This window comes from Rhinopithecus bieti, unplaced genomic scaffold (genome assembly GCF_001698545.2).
Source record: "Rhinopithecus bieti isolate Rb0 unplaced genomic scaffold, ASM169854v2 scaffold_11964, whole genome shotgun sequence".
NCBI lineage: Eukaryota > Metazoa > Chordata > Mammalia > Primates > Cercopithecidae > Rhinopithecus > Rhinopithecus bieti.
Window position 1 is genome coordinate 2,161,679 of NW_016807677.1, and position 22,641 is coordinate 2,184,319.

The window sequence follows — 22,641 nt, forward strand, 5'->3', positions numbered from 1 at the left end:
TTTCAGCTGGTGTATTCATTTTGGAGAACAAATGAATGAAACTTACTGAAATTAATATCTAGGGAGCAATATTGCAGTTTTTAATAGTGTGGCTCTGGAGCTGTACTGCTTGAATTTGAATCCCAGCTATGTCATTTGCTAGCTGTGTAGCCTTTGGTAAGCCAGTTAACTTCTCTATGCCTTAGTTTTTTTCATCTGTGAAATAGACATAATAGTACCTACCTCAGGTTTATTGTAAGCTTCGAACAATGCCTGGCATACAGTAGTGTCAGAAAATTATGAGCTGTTATTATTATCACCGTCATCATTATCATCAAGTGGGGTAGCCAGCTTCCAAGATGGCCCCTAATGATCTCTGCCCTCTGGTATATAAGCCCTCGTATAGTCCCCTCCCACAATAAACAAGGTTGACCTGTGTAACCAATAGGATGTACTAGAAATGTGTGACTTAGGAAGGTAGGTCATAAAAGGTATTAAAACATCTGCCTTGTGCTATCTTGGATCCTTGCTCTGGAGGATGCCAGCTTCCATATCATGAGGACACTCAAGCAGCCCTCTGGAGAGGCCCAGGTAGAGAGGCACTGAGGCCTCACCAATAGCCAGCACCAAATTGCTGACTGTAGGAGTGAATCACCTTGGGAGTGCATCCGCCAGCTCTACTCAAGCCCGCCCTCAGGCTTACAGCCCTGATGGACCTCGTGAGAGATCCTGACCCAGAACACCCAGCTCCAGATTCTTGAGCCAAAGAAACTCTGAGATAATAAATGTTTAGTATTTATTTATTTATTTATTTATTTATTTGAGATGGAGCTCACTCTGTTGCCCAGGCTGGAGTGCAGTGGCATGATCTTGGCTCACCACAGCCTCTGCCTCCTGGGTTCAAGTAATTCTGCCTTAGCCTCCTGAGTAGCTGGGACTACGGATGTGCACTACTATGCCCGGCTAATTTTTGTGTTTTTAGTAGAGGTGGGGTTTCACTATGTTGGCCAGGCTGGTCTTGAACTCCTGACCTTGTGATCCGTCCACCTCAGCCTCCCAGAGTGCTGGGATTATAGGCATGAGCCACTGCGCCCGGCCATGTTTAGTATTTTTTAAAAACAGCTTTATTGAAATACAACTTACATACTACACAATTCACCCACTTAAGGTGTATGATTCAGTCAGTGGCTTGTAATATATCACAGAGTTGTGCAACTATCACCACAATTTTAAAACATTTTTATCATCTTGTGAGTACAAGAAACCTTGTACCCATTGGCAGTCACTCCCCACTTTCCCCTAACTTTTCCAGCCTTAGGCAAACACTAATCTACTTTCTGCCTGTATAGTTTGTCCGTTCAGGACTTTCATAGTAAGATATGAATGGGACTCTCATGTAATATTTGGCCTTTTGTGTCTGGCTTTTTGTGCTTAGCATAATGTTTTCAAGGTTCATCCATGTTGTAATATATATCAGCACTTCATTCCTTTTTAAGGCTGAATAATATTCCCTTGTACGGATATACCACATTTTATTTATGTGTCATTTGATGGACATTCAAGTTGTTTCCACTTTTTGGGTATTATGAATAATGCTGCTGTGAAAATTCATGTATAAGTTTTTATATGGGTGTATGTTTTCCTTTTTATATTCCTAGGAGTGAAATTGCTGGGTCATATGTAACTCCATGTTTAACTTTTTGAGGCACTGCCAAACTTATTCCAAAGAAATGTATGGGCGTTCCAATTTCTCCACATGCCTGCCAACACTTATTATTTGTCTTTTTGATTATAGCCATCCTAGTGGGTGGGAGGTGGTATATCTCATTATGGTTTTGATTTGCATTTTCCTGGTGGCTGGTGATGTTGAGCATCTTTATATATCTTTTGGAGAAATCTTTATTCAAACCCTTTGCCCGTTTTTCATTTGGGTTATTGGTTATATATACACATACACAGGCACTCTCTTATGTAAAGGATTCTTTATATATATATCTTGGTTATAAGTCCTTTACTAGATATGCAAATACTTTCCTCATTCTGTGAGTTGTTATTGTTTTAAGCTGCTCAAGCATTTAGGGAAGGAAATTTGCATTTAGGGTGGGTAAGCAACAGCAGGTACAGTTATAAGCATAACAATTGTTACACAGCAACAGATAACTAATACTTTAAATATGTACATACTTCAAAGTAGTTCCACTCCTGGCTATATCCTTCAGATAAATTTGCAGAAATCCTTGAGGAGTAGATACAAGGATGTTTTTCTATGTATAGTTTGGGTGGCAAGAATTTGGAAAAAACTTAGATGTCCATCACTAAGGAAATTGACAAGTAAAATGTGGTATATACATATAATGGAGTATTTTTTTTTAAGTCAAATGCAAGCTGTTAGGAATTTAGTGAAATGATAGACTTCAAGTGAAAAAAAATGAGGAACAATGAAATTTAAAGCAAAAATCAGCTATATAAATTAAACACATGAAGTGATATTATTTTATAAGGAGGATATACACCTTAATCAGTAGAATAGGTTTGTGGGAGGGAACAGAATGAGATTAGAATGGAGAATGAAGTGGGGAAAGGGAAGCAAAGAGGGCCTTGCATGGATGAAAGTGATCGTGTGTCATGAACTCAGGCCTGTGATAACTCAGTTCTTTGTACCTGAAGCCCTGAGTGCAGCTCCAGAAGCAAGGTCTGCTTTCATGGAATTGACATTTAGTACCCATATTAGTTAGGGTAGACTAAACTGCTAAAGCAGACTCCAGATAGTCATGTTTTTCCCCCCTGCTCACTCATGTAACATCCAGGTTGTTTTAGGTTGAGAAAGTAGGAGTGGGATACTCCATGAAGATGTTTAGGGATCAGGCTGATGCCAACTTCACTATGGCTTCCAAGGTTGCGTTGGGCATTACCATTTTAGTGAGTTGAGCAGAACTTGAAGGATTGCTTGGCAGATGTATGGGCCAGCTCTAGAAGCAGCACACACTTCTACTCATATTCTGTTGGTAAGAACCTAGTTACAAGGCTCCCTCTTAATGCAAAGGAGCCCCAGGAATATAATATGCATCAGGAAGAAGAGATAGATGGATGTTGTTGGACACATAACATTTTATGTTTGCCACATTATATACTTCTGAGACTCCTAAAGAAAACCTGTCCATCCCCCAGCCATTTGAGACATACATGGATTTTTAAATGGTTTTGAGACCTGAAAATTCCGAAGGGACTATCAGTTGGGGTTACTACCAAGTTAGGGATGTCTCTTCCGTAACTCTGGCCAGTGATTGTCAGAGAAGGGCTTAGGTAGGGAGATAAAGGGTAAACTGGAATTGTGTTGAGAGTCAGCATTTATGAGATGGAAGTACTTTATTTTTATAGCACAGGTCTTGCTGTGTTGCCCAGGCTGGAGTGCTGTGGCATGCTCATTGCAGCCTCAAACTTGTGGACCGTGATCCTACTGTCTTACCTTCCCAAGGTGGCAGAGGAGGCATTCAACTCCTAGCTCGTTGTCACACCCCTTCTGCACAGCTAGGTTTTGTTTCCATATGGGTTTGGGTTTTAACTTCATTTTTGTGGAACCCCCACACTGTTTCTTAGGAACACCTCACTCTAAGAGGCTCAGAGGCTTTAGAAATCTTAAATCACTTTTTTTCCCTTAACAAAGGAATGTATTATTTATTTATTTATTTTTATTTATTTTTTTTGAGATGGAGTCTCGCCCTGTCGCTCAGGCTGGAGTGCAGTGGCACGATCTTGGCTCAGTGCAACCTCCGCCTCCCAGGTTCATGCAATTCTGCCTCAGTCTTCTGAGTAGCTGGGATTACAGGCATGTGCAGGAATGTATTATTTATTTTTAAGCAGAGATTGAGGTGTAGGGAAAGCAGTTAGATTCTGTTTCAGGTGAGCTCTGTGTTTATTTAGAAGGCATTAGTGAACATTTAAAAACTCCACTCCCTCCAATTTCTCTGCCTTTAAGTGTGAGAACACAGCACATCTTGTAGGGGAGAGATCCCAAACCTGTCCAGCCCCTAACTGACTGTCATTTCCTAGGCTGTCTACTAGAGGGCAGTGTGATATGCCTTTTCTAGACTAGTGAAAGCAGGGCCCTGTGTCTATACACACTTCATAATAATAGGCCTTAGATCTAGAACATAATCCTGTTTCCAATACGGAAAAGATTTTCAAGAGAGAGACCCAGTATTTAGGTTTTGATCAGAATCTCCCTTACTTGGGCTTTGGAAACCTTTCTCTATGTGGAAGATTTTTTTTTTCCTTTTAATCAAATCAGACCCCTTTGCTCTCCTTTCTTACGCCCCCCCCCTTTTTTTTTTTTTTTTTTTTTTTTTTTTTTGAGACGGAGTCTCGCTCTGTCGCCCAGGCTGGAGTGCAGTGGCCGGATCTCAGCTCACTGCAAGCTCCGCCTCCTGGGCTTACACCATTCTCCTGCCTCAGCCTCCCGAATAGCTGGGACTACAGGCACCCGTCACCTCGCCTTGCTAGTTTTTTTGTATTTTTTAGTAGAGACAGGGTTTCACCGTGTTAGCCAGGATGGTCTCGATCTCCTGACCTCGTGATCCGCCCATCTCGGCCTCCCAAAGTGCTGAGATTACAGGCTTGAGCCACCGCGCCCAGCCGCCTCCTCCACTTTCAAGTTTAGACTTAAGAAGCCATGAGCAATGTGAAAAACCTCTGGATTGTACACTTTAAAAGGGTGAACTTTATGGTGTGATAATTATATCTGAATTCAAAAACATTAAAACAGATCGGGAATGGTAGTGCATTCCTGTAATTCCAGCTACTCAAGAGGTCAAGGTGGGAGGATCACTTAAGCGCAGCAGTTCAGGACCAGCCTGGACAATGAGACCCCATCTCAGTGAAAGAAATAAAATCAAAAAAATGTAAAAACAAAAAAGAAGAACCACTGAGCAGACACTCTGGCTCAGATAGAATATAATAGTAGTAGTAGACTGGAATGACTCAGTCTCTCCTTTGAACCTGGATGATTCAGACTTGATGGTGTTGATCTTGGCCTTTCACAGCTTCACCCTTTCAGAAAACAAGGGCATGTGGGCGATCTTGGTGGTAGGTTGATACTCAGGTGGTACCTGTGAGCCCACCCCCTTGGGAGGGGACAGAGAGCAGTCAGCTGAAAAAGAAGTCAGTCTTTGCCTCTCTGCATATCACATCCAGCGCCCTCTGTCAGCTAAGGAATTACAAGGTGTGTAACTTTATCCTATCACACGTAAAAATGCAATCTCTAGTGCTTAGTAAACAGGGCCTGTTTTCTTTATTTTCCTTTTAATAGGAGAGGAAGCATTTGTGCAGAGAGGTTAACATGCTCAAAATCGCTCTGAGTTGGGAAAGAGTCAGAATTTAAACAACAGATTCCTCTCCCTGCAGTTGTCACCCCCACCTATCTTTACCCCAGTAGCAAGGTAAGAGGTGAGGGAGCAGTCCAAGGGACTGTTTCCTGCCCAGAGCAGTTCATAAGGGCTTCTCATAGCCTCTGCAAGGAGGTCCATAGCATACTTGAGGCTGAGTTCCCCAATCCTGGAAGAATTGGTTGCTGGTAGTTTCAGTTTGGAAGTTGGCTTTGAAGATCCCAAGTGTGATAGAGGGGCACTCGCCCTTGACTCTTTTGTGTGTGTGTGTGTGTTTTGTTTTTTTTTTTAATTTGGACAGAGTTTCATTCTGTCACCCAGGCTGGAGTACAGTGGCATGATGTCAGCTCACTGCAACCTCTGCCTCCTGGGTTCAAACAATTCTCCTGCCTCAGCCTCCTGAGTAGCTGGAATTACAGGTGTGCGCCACTACAGCCAGCTAATTTTTGTATTTTTAGTAGAGACCAGGTTTCACCATGTTGGCCAGGCTGGTCTCGAACTCCTGATCTCAGGTGATCCGCCTACCTCACCTCCCAAAGTGTTGGGATACAGACGTGAGCTACCATGCCCGGTCCCTTGACTCTTTTTACCAGAGGCTTGGGAGGAGGTAGACAAGACCTCTGGGAAGAGAGGAATGCCTGTCTGGGGAAAAAAAATTATCATTTTAATTGCTCTCTTTCATTAAGTACTTACTGTGTGTCAAACATATACGTCTAGTGTGTACTTACATTACCTCTGTTGTCAGGGAGAGATCAGTCTGTGAATGGTTGCAGGTTAGGGAAAGCCATATTTCTGGGTTTCCCAAGAAAAGCGGGATTGGGATATCCCAGCAGGGTAAACTTTTCTTTGTTCTCCCCCATATACCCTGAAGTAATAGTTAGGACCTTCATGCTGATTACTTGTTGACAGAGAGCTTGGGCACTTTACCCTGGTCACTGTGTCCCCATCAAACTTGACAGTACTGTTCCCACCCAGGATGGCTGTCTCCTGCTTTGGCCAGCTCAGGTCTTCATGCAGGTAAGTAGTGGGCTGCCAGCCAGGGGCAGTTTCCTTCTGCACATGCTGGATATGTTTGCTGCATGAGGAAAAATTAATGCTGCAGGATGGAGCCATGCGAAGGGGCTTCAGGTGGTATTTAACATCTCCTAGGGCTATTTCCTCCTGGGCTTCCAACTGCTGAAAAGCAACTAGCTTCTGCTGCTTCCCCTAGTGGGAAGTTCAGTTTGTTGGGGGTCAAGTGGGGATGGAGGAGTCCTTCTGACCTGCCCTTCATTAATGGGGCTTAGTAGGGGAAGTCAGTGGTATCAGTCTCCTAGAGTGAGAGGTCATCAAAAAGGAACTATCAAGTTACTTAACTTCTCTGAGCCACAGTTGCCTTATTTGTTTTTTTTTGGTTTTTTGTTTTTTGGTTTTTTTTTTGATACGAAGTCTCGCTTTTGTCCCTCAGACTGGAATGCAGTGGCACAATCTCGGCTCATTGCAACCTCCGCCTCCTGGGTCAAGCGATTCTCCTGCCTCAGCCTCCCGAGTAGCTGGGATTACAGGCTCCTGCCACCATGCCCGGCTAATTTTTGTGTTTTTAGTAGAGACGGGGTTTCACTATGTTGGCCAGGCTGGTCTCGAGCTCCTGACCTCAGGTGATCCACCTGCCTTGGCCTCCCAAAGTGCTGGGATTACAGGTGTGAGCCACCACACCTGGCCACACAATTTCCTTATTTGTAAAATCAGGATAATATATCCCTTTCTGGTTCTTGAGAGGATCTGAAATAAAGTTATCTAGCATAGTATCTGGCATGTAGTAGGTGCTTAATAAATAGTATCTTCTCTTAAAATAGATACTTAAAGAGCATGTCTGCTGCCTCAGTGGCATATGTCCCAGTCTCTGTTGACCCCTCTCTCGTCTCATTCCTGGCCTTACCTGAACACCAGGGTTACTGTTCTCTGGCCGGGTTTGGAGAGCCAGTGTCTCTTGCTGGGTGGGACTGAGGGATGTACTATTTGAAGAAGAGTAGTCAAACAGGTGGGGATCTTCTGTCCCCTGGAGAGGGGGTGTCTAGAAGCGGGGGAGAAGTGATTGACTTGTTCCAGTGATTCTTGCCTATCTCATTGTAGCCTTCTCATGGTATCCCATTGCCCCCTGTCAGGGGAGAGGTGGGTGCTGGTGGTGGTGTCCAGACAGGACCTAGTTTGAATTTATTTGAAACTAGGTACATAAGAACTAGTGGTGGGGGTGGGGAGGGGTGGGGACTTCTCTGCATTTAACATTCAAGGGCATGTGGAATTTCAAAAGTGGTTTTCACCAGAATTTCATGTTTGGTTGTTTCTTTTGGCTTTGAGCATAGTGCTGGTTGGGGGCAGGGTGGCTTACAATGAAGATGGTCAATGGTGGACTCCTGCATGGGTGGGTGAAACTCCATGTAGGAAAACACATCACCCCTGGGCTTAGTGCGGTTGCCACGGTGTCTGTGTGTCCTCAGGGGCAGGAAAAAGAAGAGTCTCTAGGAACAAAAAAGGAAGATAATTGAGTCAGGGATTTTGTTCTCTCTCTGCTTCCAAAGCTGCAAGGCTATATCCATGAGACCTTGTGCAAGCCCCTCCAGTTCCTCAGTGGGAGGGAAGAAGTTTGGCTCTCTGCACTGGCTGTGTTTTGACAGAAGTAAAACTCTTGACTCAGCCTTCAAAGTTCAAGGGTGGGATACTGGGAGAGGATGGGCAGCTTTTTTTGGCTGTTAAGAAAGTCCCATTTTTGGCCAGTATAAAGTAGAGGAGGCAGAGTGGGGTGAGGTGTGTGGGAGTCCTGTGGGATGGAGAAAGCAGGCTGCCAAGGGCCATGTTACCTGTGGGTGATGCAGAGAGGCTGTGGTCATAATGGGGAGCAGGTAGTGAGAACTCTTTGGGGAGGGCTGTGTTTGAACCACTGAGGTCTGAGCAGGGCCAAGGGCAGGAAGCATCCTGTGTTCTCTGCCTATCCACCCTGCATTAGGGGGAGGGGAGCAGAGAGCAGGAGCTCTGGGACAGGGAGGGGAGTGAGAGGGGGATGCCAGGTAGTGGGTGAGTAGAGGACTCTTATCTGCAGCCTCAGAGCACACAGAGATGGCTGAAGGTGCCACTTGAAGTGATGCCTCCTGGTCATGCTGGGAGTAGCTTCTGTACTCAGCCCCGTCTTCTGTGTGGGCTTTTGAGTGGGCACCTATGCTTTGGCAAATGGACTTTGGTTCAGAGGTTTGGTGTCTTAGGTTGCCTCGAGCCTGCACTGGCTTTGGGAGAGGAGGTAGAGGCAGCTGTGTCCCCAACAATGGATGACTGTGGCCAGCAGTTAAGGGAAGGATCCAACTCTATATCTCCACTGTGCGTGCATGTGTGTGTGTGTGTGCGTGCGTGCAGGCGCCCAATCTCTGGCCCTTCAGATGTCTGTCTTTTCCTGCCCTCATCTCTGCTTCCCACACCCACCCCCCACCCACGTGCACACACCAGGTGTTGTCCTGAAACCTGAGACAGAGGGGTGAGCTGCATCTTGAGTTGTGTAGATCTGCCAGTAGCTCTACAGTGGCTCCCTTTCAGAACCTGGAATCACAAAATAAGAATCTCAGAGTTGGAAGATACCTTAAAGGGCTTCTAGTTATTCCACCTTCCCCATACCAATTAGTGTGAAAGTATTTCCATCAGTTCACTAGCTCAACTGCTATTCCCCTCTAGTACCATGGAAATGCAGTATTTATTCGATTAATCCTAGAATCAAAGTTGGAAAGAGCCTTCGACAAGAGCTAATCCTCACACTCACCCCAGTGCCAGGATCCCCTGGCAAAACACATTTCTGTGACGTGCCGTTCCACTCACATTTGAACACTTTCTCCTCTGTCTCCCCTCCTGGGACATATGGATTCCATTCCTGAGCAACTCTAGCTTTTTTCCAGTTGTCTTTTCCCATGGCTTCACCATTTGTCTGAATTATCCAACTTGGGGCTTATAAAAAAAAAAAGATGAACTCTTTTCTATCTGACACAATTTTAGATGCGTTGGGATAAATTTTTCTCCCTGTGCTCTACCTGTTTCCCTTCCTGGGGCCACAGCATTAAGCTAATAGGAGGAGAGCCTTGCATTAAAACTTATACAGGAAGGGAAGCAGACAATCTTTTAAATAATAAGATAGTAGGAAATTTATCTTCATACACACAGTTTTATTTTTGAAATTATTGTATTCTTATTTGTATAAATGTATGGAATACAGGTGCAATTTTGTTCCATGCACAGCTTGTATACTGGTGAATTCAGGGCTTTTAGGGTATCCATCACCTGAATAATGTACATAACGCTAATTAAGTAATTTCTCATCGTTCACCCCCCTCCCTCCCTCTCACCCTTCCAAGTCTCCATTGTCTATCGTTCCACGCTCTTATGTCCATGTGTACACATTATTATTATTATTATTATTATTATTATTGAGATGGAGTCTCACTCTGTCACCTAGGCTGGAGTGCAGTGGCACGATCTCGGTTTACTGCAAGCTCCACCTCCCGGGTTCACACCATTCTCCTGCCTCAGCCTTCCAAGTAGCCAAGTAGCTGGGACTACAGGCGCCCGCCACCATGCCTAGCTAAGTTTTTGTATTTTTAGTACAGACGGAATTTCACTGTGTTAACCAGGATGGTCTCTTTCTCCTGACCTTGTGATCTGCCTGTCTCAGCCTCCCAAAGTGCTGGGATTACAGGCGTGAGCCACCACGCCCGGCCTACATTATTATTATTTTTTGAGACAAGAGTCCCACTTAGTCACCCAGGCTGGAGTGCAATGGTGCACTCTCGGCTCACTGCGCCCTCTGCCTCCTGGGTTCAAACAGTTCTCTTGACTCAGCCTCCCGAGTAGCTGGGATTACAGGCAAACACCACCATGCCTACGTAATTTTTTTTTCTTTTTTGTACTTTTAGTACAGAGAGTTTTGCCTTGTTGGCCAATCTGGTCTTGAACTCTTGACCTCAGGTGATCCACCCGCCTCAGCCTCCCAAAGTGCTGGGATTACAGGCGTGAGCCACTGTGCCCAGTGTGTACACATTATTTAGCCCCCACTTACAAGAAAGGACATGCAATATATGTCTTTCTGTGTCTGATTTTGTTTCACTTAAGATAATGGCTTCCAGTTCCATCCATGTTGCTGCAAAAGACCATGATTTCATTCTTTTTTTAATGACCGAATAGTGTTCTATTGTGTATATATACTACAGTTTCTTTATCCAATCATCCATTGATGGCCACTTAGATTGAGGTTGTTTCTCTATTTTTGCTATTGTGAACGGTGCTGTGATAGACATATGAGCACACACAGAAGGTTTAATGGTGTTCATGGATACCTCTCCTAGAGGGCCTTGTCCCTCTCCTCTACCCTTAGTTCAACAGCAGAACCAAGCGTGACAACCTGTGCCAGAGGCTGACACCAGCGGGAGAGGCAGGAGGAGAAAAGGATGCAGGACCCTAGGAGAGCCATAATGTTGCCATTAGAAGAAAGCTGTTGGGCCCATTTGACTTTTTTTTTTCCCCTAGTTTCTTCAACCATCCTTTTTAATGCATGATTTTGAGTCTGACACTGACTTCTCTGAACTCATTCCAGTTGGGGTGAGCTGGGCCATAATGTTCAAAGTGTGCTGATCAGAGTATAGTCGGTATCACTTCCCTCAGTGTAGACATTATGCATATGTGTGTATGTGTGGTGTATATATATGTATAGTGTAACCTCAAACTCCTGGGCTCAAAGGATCCTTCTTGCTTCAGCCTCCTGAGTAGCTGAGACTGTAGGTGTGCACCACCATGCCTGGCTAAATTTTAAATATTTTGTAGAGATGGGGTATCCGTATGTTGCCCAGGCTGGTCTCCAACTCCTGGGCTCAAGTGATCCTCTTGCCTCAGACTCCCAAAATGTTGGGATTACAGGCTTGAGCCACCACACTCAGCTAGATATTCTATTTTATTTTATTAATTTTTTTAGTGGGTTGAGTGAAAAGTTTAATAGAAGAAAGCAGAGAGGAGAGCAGCTCCTTGCAAAAGAGAGAGAGATGTCTGAAAAAAGCCTAGATATCCTATTTTAATCAGTGTATTTAAGATTGGATTCGCTTTTTTTTTTTTTTTGAGATGGAGTCTCATTCTTTTTGCCCAGGCTGGAGTGCAATGGCATAATCTCAGCTCACTGCAACCTCTGCCTCCCAGGTTCAAGCCATTCTCTTGGCTCAGCCTCCCGAGTAGCTGGGATTACAGGCACCCACCACCACGCCTGGCTAATTTTTGTATTTTTTAGTAGAGATGGGGTTTCACCATGTTGGCCAGGCTGGTCTCAAACTCCTGACCTCAGGTGATCCACCTGCCTGCCTCGGCCTCCCAGAGTGCTGGGATTACAGGTGTGAGCCACCATGCCTGGCCTAGATTAGCTTTCATGTGACTGCATCACACCATGGATTCCCACTGCACTAACTATTGTCAGAAGCTCCTGTGTCTCCTTTACACTTATCGTGAGAAAGGAGATGGAGCCATGTTGCACCCATGTCTTTTTTTGTGCAGTTGGTGTTTTGGACTCAGTATAGTTACCGTTAACCTCTAGAAATCCTACTTTCTTGTTCTTCTGTGCTTTCTCAGCATGAAAGTGGTAGGATGCTAAGCCTTGTCCTGGTTTGTCTTGGTGCAGGAGAGGAGGAGGCCGGAATGGGAGTTACTTGGGCCCAGTTACACTCCTGAGGCTCAGATGAGCCCGGCCAACATGGCCTCATGCTGGAGAGGACTTAGCTTCTGAGTCAATTTGAGAAGTCTTTTGATATGAGTTAAAGAGAAAATGTGGGCTGGGGGCAGTGGCTCATGCCTGTAATCCTGGTGCTTTGGGAGGCTGAGGTGGGTAGATTGCTTGAGCCCAGGAGTTTGAGACCAGCCTGGGCAACATACTGAGACCTTGTCTCTACAGTAAGTTAAAAATTAGCTGGGCGTGGTGGCACCCACCTGTCGTCCCAGCTACGTGACAGGCTTGAGGTGGAAGGATCACTTGAGTCTGGGAGGTTGAGGTTGCAGTGAGCTGTGATTGAGCCACTGCAGCCAGGGTGGCGGAGTGAGACTCTGTCTCAAAAAAAAAAAAAAAAAAGTTGTTGGCAAAGACAAAACTACTATTCAAGTACTCATCTGAGGTGCTAGGAGCCCCTCAGGCTTTGTGTGGCAGGGGCCAGGAGGGCCCTGTCTGCCCAGTTATACTTAGGAACTCAGAATTCGAACTGTTGCTACTGCTCCCAGAGCAGGATCTGCTTACTAATTCAGCCATTTTCTGAGTTTTCATGGCACTTTGAGGACAGCATTTATCGTACTATTTTGTGCGTTGGGAGTTCCTATGGCCAAAAACTGTTTTTTATTCATTTTCAAATCCCTAGCTCCTAACCCAAGGCATTACACCCCAGAACTAATAGCTATCATTTATTAAGTACTAACTTAGGCACTAAAAACAGGTACTCTCCATATATTAATCTCACAATGACCCAGCAAGGTTAACGCTAATATTTCCCTTTTGTAGGTGAGGAAACTGAGGTTAAAGACCACAGCCTTACCAAAGCCTCTGCTCTTTCTTCAAATGAATGAGTGAGTCTGGGGCGGCTGCTCTGAGTGAGAGTAGGCCAGAGTGGGTTCAGGGCATGCAGGAGCCCCTACACAGCTCATTCGTGGAGGTGTCTCATCAGCTATGCTAATTGATTGTCATGTCTGCAATATCAGATGCATGCTTAATTAGCACATGAACCCTCCTGTCAGATATTCCTGGAGGGGCTCTGCCAGCCAACCCAGGCCCAGCCGTAGGAGCCTGCTGCTTTCATGGAAACAGGGTGAGGAAGCATGATGATCCCAGTATTGACAGGGATCCTGAGAACAGGAACGTCTACGGCTTCGTAGTGTGGGGAGCAGATTCAGGATGAAGCCCTCTCTACAGGATGTGTCCAGTATCCTCTGCCTCAAGGCCCTTGGTTCATCGACCTCTTCCCTACAGCCTTTGGATTTTGCACCACTCTTTGAGGCCTCTGTGCTTTTTTCCAAGCTCCTGCTTCTGCCCTGGTCTTCCTCTCCCTAGCAAATTCTTACTCACCCTTAAGGGCCCAGCTCAAATGTCACTTCCTTTGTGGAGTTCTCCCTGGCCCCCTTGCTATCGGCAGAGTGGCAGGATCAAATGCTTCCTCTTCAGGCTTGCTCCTATAGTACTTGTACCTATCTGACTCTAATGTGAGTCTCTTCAAATTACAGTGTTTTGATGTGTTTTTCTCCCCCTGCCAGACTTAGGGCTTATTCAAGGCAGAGACCACAGTCTTCAGCATCCGTCACAAAGCCTGGCCTGTACAAGACACTCAATACATTTAATTTGTTGAATTAAACTGAATGCTAGGTTGAGGTTTCATTGCAGGTAAGAACTGAGCAAGTGTAAACTTCCAGAACTCAGCAGCTGTTTTATTAGTGATATGCAAATATAGGTATGGCATCTTTGAAATCTTCCCAAGGATTCTGTGATCCTTATTTTTCCTTTTCACAATAATCCCCTCCTTCATGGGGAAAGGGGGGATAAAATCCCAGTTTGGCCCCAGCCTGGGGAGAATCTTGGCATTAGGCTGGGGGACCATGGTGGGAGGAGGCATGGGACTGAGGCCTAAAGGCCATCAACCAGACTGCAAGCTCCCTGAGTGCAGGATGTGACTTCCCCTGTCTCCCACGCATCTGGCCACTGCTTCGCCTGGAGTGACTCAGGACTGGGGAATCAGGGGTGGGCAGCAGTGCAGAAAAACCCATCTGCACCAGCCTGGGGCTCACTCTTCTCACTACCTCATGAGGCCACGTGGAGTGTGGACTGTTGCTGCTGTCCTGGTCCCCCAAATGCCACAACTGCTGACTTCTGATGTAAATAGTGTACATTTGTTTATTACTTTGCAGCGAATTTGCATCAACTTCTCTGAATGACAGACATATAGAAATTCCCTGATATGACCTCACTTCCACACCCCAAAAAATCACAGTGGTCCCTATACCTCTGTACTCAGGGACTCCCAACCCAGGTAGGCAGAGAAAATGGGGTTTCTGAGGAGCCTTGGATCAACCGGGCACCAGCCTAGGAGGAAGGGATCCAGGAATCCCACTACCCTGGAGCCCACTGCTCTGGCTTCTCTTCCTCGTCTCTCGGGGTTGTGCGGGGTGAGGGCATGGGGGTTTGTGAAATGTCTTACTGATTTTGCAGTTCAGGCTAGGGAGTCATTTGGAGAAAATCGGATGAAAAGTAGGGTAAAGGGGAAAGAGGGGCTTTGTGACTTAGGTGGGCTTTTCAGGACAGGAAGCCACACGCTGAGCCTTACAAAGCAAGCTGGAAGGGGCTGCCCAGCTGCAGTGGGGATGGACTGATGCAGACTGCTCAGTGTAGCCACCTGCTGGACACATGGAGCTGTAGCGTTCTGCTCCCTTCATGCTTCTTACCCTGCTGCTGCGCCTGCTCTTCTTTCTTCCTTCTTTCTCTTCCTTCCACCTAGTTCCACCCCCGCCTCCACACCTGCTTTCCCTCTTCCCTCAGGTGTGACTACCAAGATGCATCTGTCTTGGCCCAGGGCTGGGGACTCTGAATTTCCTCCTTGGGTGATGACTGAAAGGGAGCAGCCACCTCTGGTTGAGGCCAGAGAGAAGGCTTTTCATCTCCATGCTCAGTCTCTCCACCTTCTCACTTGGCTTGCTGGGACCCTGCACTTGGCTGCGATTAGAGACCATTGAATTTATTGTCCAAACTGGGATACTTCTGAGAGTGAAGGGTGTGTGTGCTTGCTATTAGTAATTATGCAGAGACAACAGGTGTAGACCAGAATTGTCCCAGGCCAGCGGGGACTCATGGTAAGCATAGTTCCCAGGGTCCCCTGGCCTCTTCATCCCTGCATCAGGTGTGGAAGGCTAAGGCGGCCAGCAGAGGCTGCTGCGGCACTTGTTATGTGCCTTACTATCTAAAAAGCTCCTTTTGCCATGCTGGGACTGTGGTGGGTGAAGTTGGTTGTCGTACAGGGCTAAGGTCCCCTGAGTAGTGATTGTACCAGAGAATGAAGCTTTACTCACCTGGGCCTGGTGCACAATGGGATAAGAAAGCTGCCTGCTTCCTCTAGTTTGGGTCAGGGACACAGCCCAAAGCCTCAGGGCCTAGCTTCTCAGAAACTCCCCATCATCCTGGATTGGACTGTGCCTTTCCTGAATTCTGACACTTCTTATTCCTGCCCCTTCAGGCAAAGACTGGACAAGCAGTTTCCTAGCACTGCCAGCTCTGAGGCTGGTGCCTTTCTGGGGGGATTATTGGCCTTCCTGGATACATTGGCGAGAGGGCTCATGGGTCGGCCAGAGGATGCCCTGGCCAGAGGGGACCGAAGGAATGCCTGACAGTTTTTCTGCCTGACTTTCAGGGGGGAATTCAGACCAGCCTTGGAGTCCTGTGAAGGAGAAGTGCTCCTGCAATCTTCTAGCCCTTCCTCTTCCCACCCAGTTCTAACTGGCAGAAGGACCTCATTTCCTCTTCCCCATGTGGGATCCCTTGACCCCTCTTGCAGTTGGGAGACTTTGATCCTTGCGGGAGGAAGGGGTTGCTGTAGCAGGATGAGGTCCCTCACTCCCCTGGCCAGGGGAAGCATGACCTGCTGAGCTGGAGTCTGGCCCCCCGAGCTGTCGTGGCCTGACAACCTGTGGTTGCTTGCCCAGTACCAGCCCCTCGCTCCCATCTTCTCTCCCTGCTCACTGGAAAGGAGAGGCCAGTGTCAGGCTTTCCAGGCTCCATACTGGTGATCATACCATGGCAAAGGGCGGTGTCTCACACGTGCTGTAGGAGAGCTGCCCTGCCTAAGCAGAGAATTCTGGAGCAGCAATGGGTATCCCGGGCAGCCACAGGGATTGCCATGGCAACACGCGAGGCAGCAGCAGCAGGAGACTAGATGGTGCAGGCCCTCTTCTAGGCTGGAGCTGAATTCCTGGGGTGGTCAGGAGAGGGCTGCAGGGCAAGAAAGAGATCCATAAACCCACAGGTGCCCCTGACACAGGGCAGTGTGCCTTTGCTCATGGCCCCTTGTCAGTGGAAATCCCACACTCCCTGGTACATGTCTGTTAGGCGACCAGCCTGGGCAGAGGGCTTGTTGGTGTGTGGAGAGGGGGAAGGGGAATCAAACTGAATGGCAGAGAGATTTGTTTTCTCAGTACCTCTGAAGAATAGAAATGGATTTTAGGCTGCGCCAGCCTGCGTTTCTACCTGAGGGACTCTGAGCCATCAAAGTTAACCTAGACTAGTAACCGGGGATCAGTTACTGACCTGTAATATGCTTTCCAACTTCCCATTGTAAAAAGCAGCCTATTTGGGAAAAAAATAAATGGAAGATAAATGGAAGTGCTTTCCTTGGTCTCTGGTGCCACCGAGTCAGTGTGATTCCCTCCCTCCCCAGTTGCCTCTGCCTACTCCTCACTCATTACCTCTACTCAATTAGCCAAGGTTGGGTTAACCCCTCAAGAGCCAGGATTTGGGTGAGAGGGACTACTGTCACCTTCTACAGGCACGCCCTCCTCCCAGCATGGTTCTCGGGAGTGCAGAGCAGGCCAAGTCCAAAGCCTGCCAACCTCCTCCCCACCCTCTCTCTCACTGCCAAATCTGACTTTGATTAGCGTGTGGAGGGGGAGGAAAGCAGGAAAATAGAATATTAAAATCTTAATTCAATTTAAAACACTGTCATTCACAGGCATGCCAAACAGTGAGATGACTAATTATTATGCAAATGAGGCAGATAGAAAAGTGATTAATAATTGCACAAATTAAAAATTATTGTAAACATCCTGTGACGAGTGATAAGTCCGATGGAGAGGCGAGAGCGGTGGGCCGGGGAGGCCATGGCGGAGCTGGCTCCTGCATCCTTATTCCCTCATTAGAGGGATTTAATTAGCGCCTGATGATGGGGCTGCGTGCTGCCAGGGGTGGAGGAGTTGGTGGCCAGGGCCTGGGCAGTCTGTGCTGGATCCTCGGTTTCTCTCTGGTTCCTCCTCATTGCTCTGTGGCTGGGGCTGGAGCTGGCTGCGCAGGAGGAGGGGTGGGTTGGGGTTGGGGAAAGGCTGGCCACCATAGAGGAGCAGGTGCTGTGCAAAGCTTCTCTGCCCCCTTCCACTGGCCTTTTGCCCGCTGCTACCTCTGTCATGCAAGTCCTCAGGTGTGGGTCAGGGATGACAGTGTGGAGGCCCCTAGGTGGGGAGCTGTGGGCACATCCTGATTCAGCCGGGCAGATTCCTTGGGGTTTAGTAAAGGGACACACGGGGCATGCCCCCGGTGCTGCCAGGTCCCAGGGAGGATGGACAGGTACATGATGCTGCCTGGGGCCTCACGGTTGCCTTGGGTCCAAGTTTCCCTGACTCTGCTGGGCACACGGAAACTAAATCAGTGTCCTGAGCCAAGTGACTTGCCCTTACCCATGTTCAACCCGCATCCAAGTGCCTCGCAGCAGGGAATGCTTAGGAGCCACTTTGGCTTGGGTGGGCACGGCTGCTGCAAGACAGGGGACAGAGGAGGCCGAGCTCCTCGGGCCCAGCAGCACCAGGTGCTTTCCAGGGCATGCAGCCCTCCTGGACTCCTCCCGACCAAATAGGGCAGAAGCTGACATATTCTTGACAAAACATACTGGCCAGCCACAGTACAGCTTCCCCCTGCCAGTCCACGAGCCCTGAACTCTGAGCAGGAGGGGATGGGACTGGGTCAAGGCTCAGGGACAGGTGGCTGATGATGGGAGATCCATCTCCCTGCTCTACTCCCAGTCACCATGGACCTTAGGGAGAAGGTATTCCTTGTCCAGAGAAGACCGCAGAGTAAGCTGGGAGGTCGAGAGCCTGGTGAAGAGCTTTTGCTATTCAGAGGAGCAGTGGATGCTGGAAATTATGGCAGTTGGGAGGACTTCTGGATAAGGCGAAGGTGGGGATCTGGCCTTTGAAAGATGTAGAGGACTCAGAAAAGAGGGTTGGAGGTGAGAAACAGAGAGAATAGGGTTATCCAAGCCTATATCTTCTCCCTAAGAGCCTAGGTTTTCCTAACGGGGCTCAGAAGCTGAGGTTTTCACAGGCCAAAGGCCCAGCCTGTGTGTCCCTGAATTTCTCTTTCTGAGACTGTGGTGTACAATTAATTTCTTTTTCCTGGTGAGGGTTTGGAGGTGAGAAAGGTTTATATCTGTTTCAGGACTCACACAGTTATCCCAGGGTTAATAGCCTGCACACAGCCTTGTCACCATGGTCACCAGTGCCCTTCTTCCCACCCCCTCTCTGCCAGCCTCATGTCTTCACTCTGGTTCCTGGGTTTCTCTAGTCCCTTTCTGATTCCTGGAGGAGGAAAGTTCTTTCCTACTGGGACTGCAAGTCCACCCCTCTGACTTCTGACTGAAGCTTCCTGGACTCTGAAGGCTCTCCCTTCGCTGTGAACTGTTTAGCCATAGCTGCCAACCTTCAACAAACTGCCTTCTCCATCTCCTCTCTTTGCCCACTCCTGACTCCTGCCCTATGCTACCCTGAGTCCCTCCCCACTCCTGGATTCTTATTCTGTTTTTCTTTTGTTTTGGTTCTTCTGGGGCTCTGCTGAGGCAGCAAAGGGTGATGGGGTGTGGTACTGATTCTGTGTTTACCTTGGACAAGTTATGCCACTCTCTGTTTCCTCATTGTTATAACTGGGAAAATACTACACCTCATGGAGTTTTTCACGTACCCTTTCCCATCTTCATCCGTTCATTTATTCAATCAAGACTTCACTTCTATGCGTCCGGTGCTGGGGATGCAAAGCTGCAGATGGTCTCAAGGAACGGGAGCCCTGCTGGGAAGCAGATAAAGGAACAGCACGCGCAGAGGCCTGGAGGAGGGAGGAGAATAGAAGGGTGGAGATTGGCAAGGGATTTGGGGTGGCAGGAGGACAGGCTGCACTGGGGAGTGATGGAGTTGGAGGCATTTTGTCCCACCCAGAGCCCCTAGTGGTGTCCTTTATGTCCTCCGCAGTTCTCACAGTGCCCTGGGAAAGTCCAGGTGTGTGCTTTTGCTCTCTGGAGAGCTCCTGGTCACTTTCTAATATGTCTCTAGCAACTCAGCACCATCAGTGTTGCCCCAATATCTCTTCTTCGGAATCCCTGTCAGGCTTCTGGCATTCATAACTACTTCCCACAGAAGCCCAGGAACACTCCGGTCATTCCCAGTGAGCTCCCAGTAGTGCCAGGTTGCTCCCAGACCTCACAGTGGGCTTTTAGCGATCCCACATTGTGTACCCAGGAGCACCTGGTGTTCCCCCAAGAACGTTCCAGCATGTTCCCAAGAATGCGCCGACACATGGCGTCAACATTCCACTGCTCCTGCAAGATTTCCAGTAGATTCCATTACTTCTCAAGCTATCTCCACCAATGCCGCCGATGTGCCTAGAGGAGAATCCTCTGTCCTGCCGACCAGGAATGAAGAGAGGTTCTTTGCCCAGTCCTCCTGCAAGACTCCTGGGCTTTCCTGCTGTGGGAGGCTGGTAGGGAAGGGAAAGGAGTGGGAATAACGTTTGTCGAGTAACAGCTGTGATGCAATAAACTGCAAGGTGGGTGGTATCCCCATTTTATAGATTCAGAAACTGTTACCCAGAGAGTGGAGTAATTTTTTTCCAAAGGCAGTAAATGGCAGGGAGCAATCAGAGGGCAGCTCTGTCAGGTCTGACTACATCCCTGCCTGTCCAGAGCCTGCAGAGACCCAGAGAGAAGGGAAATCCCAGGGCCAGAGACACACAGAGTGGGGGCTGGGGAGGGTGGGCAGTGGGCTCTAGGCTCCTTCCTTCCCTCCCTACTTTGTTTTCTCCTTTGGATTGCAGGCATATTCGTTCCTGAGAAAGAAAGGAAAGGGGTTAGGACTGGTAGAGCCATCCTGGTTTCTTTGGAGAGAAGATGTGGTTCCCAGGAACGTCTTGGCTCTCAGGGGACTGCAGGGGTCAGATCCATCCTCTCCAGTTTCACATGCCTACTCAGCTTCCACATTCCACATCCAGTGCTCACCAGACCCACCCATCGGCCCAAATGACCCAGTTCCAGGGCTGGTCTCAGGGTTCTGGGCTCCCTCCTTGACCTCCCCTCAGCCCTGGGCATGGCCTCAAACTCCATCCAGGTCCTGGGTTGTGCATCTGCCTTCCTGCCCCTTGCCCACACTCGCTGCTGCTCTCCCACTAGCTGCCTTCCCTGGCATGGGTGACCTTGCTAGTGCCAGGGGACTCTGAACAGCACCGACTCAGCAGGTGGGGCGATGGAGCCGCTTTGCAGGTGGGGAAACGGGAGCAAGGCTGGTTCTTTCCCTTCCCTGACCCAGTGGGGTCCCTTTGCCCTTGGGAGTGTGGATAGAAGGGTAGGGAACTGGACAGGGAGGATGAGGTCCAGCGCCCTGGGTGAGGGCCCTGGTGGGGGAGGCTGTGCCAGGTGACTTGGCCTCCCCAGCAAGGACTCTGCCCCTTGTTCCAGCCTGTTGGGGGGAAGAGGAAGAAGGGCTCTGGTGCTGTGTCGGGCAGCAGCCTCCCACACGGAGTCAGGAGGGGAAAGTTGAAACACACCTTGGCTCCTGACCATCTCCTCCCCACTCCCACCTCCACCCCCACTACGGCAGACATTGTTGGAAGGCATATTAATGGAGGGGTTAGGCAGTTTGGAGACAGACTGCCTAGGTTCATGTCTTCTATCTCATTCTAGCTGGGTGACCTTGGCCATATCACTTAGGGTCTCTGAACCCCGATTTCTCCATTTATAAAATGTGACTAATAATGTTACTTACCTGTCACATGGTAAATGCTCAATTGAAAAGGTTAATGTGAGAATGCCATTTTCTGTATGTACATGATGCTTCATACAGTCACACTAGCCCACATATGTGATTATGTGTGGACTTTCTGTGTGCTTTGCCCTTCTCCAGCTTTGCTCTCTGTCCTTGTTGCTTCCAGAAGGTTGAGAGGGAAGTGAGGGGTCTGCTCCTGACAATGCTGACTACTCAGGGCCTGAGTGCTGCCCACGAAAGTCGGTAGCAGAGGAGAGAGGACTTGGCCTAAGCAAGGGAGCCAGGGCCTTGCAGGGGAAAGGAAAAGGGGGCAGGGGGAAGGAGGACAGGGAGGGTGGCCGGGTATGGCAGGAGTCAGGGCATCTCAGAGGCGTGAAGGAGCTGGGGTGCTGCCTTCCCGCTCGGGCTCACCTGTCCAGCCCCCACACTGCCCTCCACACCAGAGACCCAGCAGTGCTTCTGCTAAGGCCCCTGGCCAGGGGGTGTGGGCCACCTGCACCTACTGCTTGCCTTTGGGGGAGATTTTTTGGCGGGGGGGATTCTTGGCTGTCTTGGGTTATGCTCCTCCTTGTGGTGTACCCTAGGCAGGGAACAGTTCAGGGAGGATGGGAGGCTGCCATGAGGGTTATAGATGGGTTACTTCACAGACTCCATGAGTCTGGGGTTCCTTCTGTGAAATCTTAGTGACAGGACGCAGACCCAAGATCTGTTGGCGTGTGGCATCCTTGCCTCAGGAACTCTTCAGCAAGTGCTGGAGTTCACATGGCCAGCCTGAGGGAAGGGCCTCTCCTTCTGTGTTCTCTCTGAGCCCCTACCCCTCCCTGCAGCCCAGGGTCCTGGCAGGGGTGGGTGGTAGTGGGGAGAAGGGAGGGGAGATGGTCCGCGATCTCTGGTTGCAGTGAATTTGGGACTAAACATCATTAATGCTGACAGATGCCAGCCATACTTACTTGTAGAATAACAGGACAATCTAGGGAAAAAAAATCACTAAAAACATTGACTAGAGGCTTCAGATTTGTGCCTCCTCCCTGCACACCCCAATATGAGATAAATCTCTCTGCATTTATGGACTCTGAGCGTGTCTCAGCATCCCTGAAATGCCAGCAGGGCGGGTGGCTTGCTCTCCTTGGGTCTGGTTCCCTCTCCTCAATATCCCTGTAAAGTGGGGGCAGGTGGAGGAATATGGAGAAAGAAAGGACAATGATGTGTGCAGGACCCTATTGGGAGGGGGCCGGAGTCACCCCTGCCACCCCAGGGGTGGTGAAGAGAAAGGGTTGGGTTTATGAGCCTCTCTTCTCTCTTTTTCTTTTCAATCACAATGATACCTCAGGTAATTAACTGCTAATAACCTTGTTCATTTAAAATGGATGCTCTCTCTTCTGGCTCTCTCAGGGAAAGCTAAAGCCACCAGGGGTCAGCAGGTGTGGGGGAGCAGGACGGGGTGGGCAGGAGAGGAGAGGAGAGGATGCTGGGTGGGAGGCCCTTG

The 22,641-nt window shown here is 48.5% G+C and overlaps 1 long non-coding RNA gene across 1 annotated transcript; it reads right to left on the reverse strand.

Annotated features, from left to right (window-relative positions):
* Positions 1-7,630: 7,630 nt before the first annotated feature.
* On the reverse strand, positions 7,631-16,193 carry LOC108536366 (uncharacterized). The gene is made up of 3 exons (XR_001887496.1): positions 16,108-16,193; positions 8,832-8,924; positions 7,631-7,858 (listed from the first exon to the last, which is right to left on the reverse strand). It is a non-coding gene; the product is annotated as an uncharacterized LOC108536366 (long non-coding RNA).
* Positions 16,194-22,641: the final 6,448 nt, after the last annotated feature.